Raw genomic sequence first — 5,000 nt, 5'->3', positions numbered from 1 at the left:
ACATGTCCATACAGCCATACAGGCTATCACTCCTCTCTGTTGACAACCTGCCCCTCACACTGACATGTCCATACAGCCATACAGGCTATCACTCCTCTCTGTTGACAACCTGCCCCTCACACTGACATGTCCATACAGCCATACAGGCTATCACTCTTCTCTGTTGACAACCTGCCCCTCACACTGACATGTCCATACAGCCATACAGGCTATCACTCCTCTCTGTTGACAACATGCCCCTCACACTGACATGTCCATACAGCCATACAGACTATCACTCCTCTCTGTTGACAACATGCCCCTCACACTGACATGTCCATACAGCCATACAGACTATCACTCCTCTCTGTTGACAACCTGCCCCTCACACTGACATGTCCATACAGCCATACAGACTATCACTCCTCTCTGTTGACAACCTGCCCCTCACACTGACATGTCCATACAGCCATACAGGCTATCACTCCTCTCTGTTGACAACCTGCCCCTCACACTGACATGTCCATACAGCCATACAGGCTATCACTCCTCTCTGTTGACAACCTGCCCCTCACACTGACATGTCCATACAGCCATACAGGCTATCACTCCTCTCTGTTGACAACCTGCCCCTCACACTGACATGTCCATACAGCCATACAGGCTATCACTCCTCTCTGTTGACAACCTGCCCCTCACACTGACATGTCCATACAGCCATATAGGCTATCACTCCTCTCTGTTGACAACCTGCCCCTCACACTGACATGTCCATACAGCCATATAGGCTATCACTCCTCTCTGTTGACAACATGCCCCTCACACTGACATGTCCATACAGCCATACAGGCTATCACTCCTCTCTGTTGACAACCTGCCCCTCACACTGACATGTCCATACAGCCATACAGGCTATCACTCCTCTCTGTTGACAACCTGCCCCTCACACTGACATGTCCATACAGCCATACAGACTATCACTCCTCTCTGTTGACAACCTGCCCCTCACACTGACATGTCCATACAGCCATACAGGCTATCACTCCTCTCTGTTGACAACCTGCCCCTCACACTGACATGTCCATACAGCCATACAGACTATCACTCCTCTCTGTTGACAACCTGCCCCTCACACTGACATGTCCATACAGCCATACAGGCTATCACTCCTCTCTGTTGACAACCTGCCCCTCACACTGACATGTCCATACAGCCATACAGACTATCACTCCTCTCTGTTGACAACCTGCCCCTCACACTGACATGTCCATACAGCCATACAGGCTATCACTCCTCTCTGTTGACAACATGCCCCTCACACTGACATGTCCATACAGCCATACAGACTATCACTCCTCTCTGTTGACAACCTGCCCCTCACACTGACATGTCCATACAGCCATACAGGCTATCACTCCTCTGTGTTGACAACCTGCCCCTCACACTGACATGTCCATACAGCCATACAAGCTATCACTCTTCTCTGTTGACAACCTGCCCCTCACACTGACATGTCCATACAGCCATACAGGCTATCACTCCTCTCTGTTGACAACATGCCCCTCACACTGACATGTCCATACAGCCATACAGACTATCACTCCTCTCTGTTGACAACATGCCCCTCACACTGACATGTCCATACAGCCATACAGACGATCACTCCTCTCTGTTGACAACTTGCCCATCACACTGACATGTCCATACAGCCATACAGACTATCACTCCTCTCTGTTGACAACTTGCCCCTCACACTGACATGTCCATACAGCCATACAGACTATCACTCCTCTCTGTTGACAACCTGCCCCTCACACTGACATGTCCATACAGCCATACAGACTATCACTCCTCTCTGTTGACAACCTGCCCCTCACACTGACATGTCCATACAGCCATACAGGCTATCACTCCTCTCTGTTGACAACCTGCCCCTCACACTGACATGTCCATACAGCCATACAGACTATCACTCCTCTCTGTTGACAACATGCCCCTCACACTGACATGTCCATACAGCCATACAGACTATCACTCCTCTCTGTTGACAACCTGCCCCTCACACTGACATGTCCATACAGCCATACAGACTATCACTCCTCTCTGTTGACAACATGCCCCTCACACTGACATGTCCATACAGCCATACAGACTATCACTCCTCTCTGTTGACAACCTGCCCCTCACACTGACATGTCCATACAGCCATACAGACTATCACTCCTCTCTGTTGACAACCTGCCCCTCACACTGACATGTCCATACAGCCATACAGGCTATCACTCCTCTCTGTTGACAACCTGCCCCTCACACTGACATGTCCATACAGCCATACAGACTATCACTCCTCTCTGTTGACAACCTGCCCCTCACACTGACATGTCCATACAGCCATACAGGCTATCACTCCTCTCTGTTGACAACCTGCCCCTCACACTGACATGTCCATACAGCCATACAGACTATCACTCCTCTCTGTTGACAACCTGCCCCTCACACTGACATGTCCATACAGCCATACAGGCTATCACTCCTCTCTGTTGACAACCTGCCCCTCACACTGACATGTCCATACAGCCATACAGACTATCACTCCTCTCTGTTGACAACCTGCCCCTCACACTGACATGTCCATACAGTCATACAGACTATCACTCCTCTCTGTTGACAACCTGCCCCTCACACTGACATGTCCATACAGCCATACAGGCTATCACTCCTCTCTGTTGACAACCTGCCCCTCACACTGACATGTCCATACAGCCATACAGACTATCACTCCTCTCTGTTGACAACCTGCCCCTCACACTGACATGTCCATACAGCCATACAGGCTATCACTCCTCTCTGTTGACAACCTGCCCCTCACACTGACATGTCCATACAGCCATACAGACTATCACTCCTCTCTGTTGACAACCTGCCCCTCACACTGACATGTCCATACAGCCATACAGGCTATCACTCCTCTCTGTTGACAACCTGCCCCTCACACTGACATGTCCATACAGCCATACAGGCTATCACTCCTCTCTGTTGACAACCTGCCCCTCACACTGACATGTCCATACAGCCATACAGGCTATCACTCCTCTCTGTTGACAACCTGCCCCTCACACTGACATGTCCATACAGCCATACAGGCTATCACTCCTCTCTGTTGACAACCTGCCCCTCACACTGACATGTCCATACAGTCATACAGGCTATCACTCCTCTCTGTTGACAACCTGCCCCTCACACTGACATGTCCATACAGCCATACAGGCTATCACTCCTCTCTGTTGACAACCTGCCCCTCACACTGACATGACCATACAGCCATACAGGCTATCACTCCTCTCTGTTGACAACCTGCCCCTCACACTGACATGTCCATACAGCCATACAGGCTATCACTCCTCTCTGTTGACAACCTGCCCCTCACACTGACATGTCCATACAGCCATACAGGCTATCACTCCTCTCTGTTGACAACCTGCCCCTCACACTGACATGTCCATACAGCCATACAGGCTATCACTCCTCTCTGTTGACAACCTGCCCCTCACACTGACATGTCCATACAGCCATACAGGCTATCACTCCTCTCTGTTGACAACCTGCCCCTCACACTGACATGTCCATACAGCCATACAGACTATCACTCCTCTCTGTTGACAACCTGCCCCTCACACTGACATGTCCATACAGCCATACAGGCTATCACTCCTCTCTGTTGACAACCTGCCCCTCACACTGACATGTCCATACAGCCATACAGACTATCACTCCTCTCTGTTGACAACCTGCCCCTCACACTGACATGTCCATACAGCCATACAGACTATCACTCCTCTCTGTTGACAACCTGCCCCTCACACTGACATGTCCATACAGCCATACAGACTATCACTCCTCTCTGTTGACAACCTGCCCCTCACACTGACATGTCCATACAGCCATACAGGCTATCACTCCTCTCTGTTGACAACCTGCCCCTCACACTGACATGTCCATACAGCCATACAGACTATCACTCCTCTCTGTTGACAACCTGCCCCTCACACTGACATGTCCATACAGCCATACAGGCTATCACTCCTCTCTGTTGACAACCTGCCCCTCACACTGACATGTCCATACATCCATACAGGCTATCACTCCTCTCTGTTGACAACCTGCCCCTCACACTGACATGTCCATACAGTCATACAGACTATCACTCCTCTCTGTTGACAACCTGCCCCTCACACTGACATGTCCATACAGCCATACAGGCTATCACTCCTCTCTGTTGACAACCTGCCCCTCACACTGACATGTCCATACAGCCATACAGACTATCACTCCTCTCTGTTGACAACCTGCCCCTCACACTGACATGTCCATACAGCCATACAGGCTATCACTCCTCTCTGTTGACAACCTGCCCCTCACACTGACATGTCCATACAGCCATACAGACTATCACTCCTCTCTGTTGACAACCTGCCCCTCACACTGACATGTCCATACAGCCATACAGACTATCACTCCTCTCTGTTGACAACCTGCCCCTCACACTGACATGTCCATACAGCCATACAGGCTATCACTCCTCTCTGTTGACAACCTGCCCCTCACACTGACATGTCCATACAGCCATACAGGCTATCACTCCTCTCTGTTGACAACCTGCCCCTCACACTGACATGTCCATACAGCCATACAGGCTATCACTCCTCTCTGTTGACAACCTGCCCCTCACACTGACATGTCCATACAGCCATACAGGCTATCACTCCTCTCTGTTGACAACCTGCCCCTCACACTGACATGTCCATACAGTCATACAGGCTATCACTCCTCTCTGTTGACAACCTGCCCCTCACACTGACATGTCCATACAGCCATACAGGCTATCACTCCTCTCTGTTGACAACCTGCCCCTCACACTGACATGTCCATACAGCCATACAGGCTATCACTCCTCTCTGTTGACAACCTGCCCCTCACACTGACATGTCCATACAGCCATACAGACTATCACTCCTCTCTGT

The 5,000-nt window shown here is 50.5% G+C and overlaps 1 protein-coding gene across 1 annotated transcript in view; it reads right to left on the bottom strand.

The window, feature by feature from the left end:
- The window catches only part of LOC120065854 (voltage-dependent calcium channel subunit alpha-2/delta-1-like), a 117,419-nt gene that overhangs the window by 94,010 nt on the left and 18,409 nt on the right, over positions 1–5,000 (bottom strand). The gene's annotated exons all lie outside the window — the stretch shown is intronic.

This window comes from Salvelinus namaycush, chromosome 21 (assembly GCF_016432855.1).
Source record: "Salvelinus namaycush isolate Seneca chromosome 21, SaNama_1.0, whole genome shotgun sequence".
Classification (NCBI taxonomy): Eukaryota; Metazoa; Chordata; class Actinopteri; order Salmoniformes; family Salmonidae; genus Salvelinus; species Salvelinus namaycush.
This window is presented reverse-complemented; position numbering and strand designations above follow the sequence as displayed.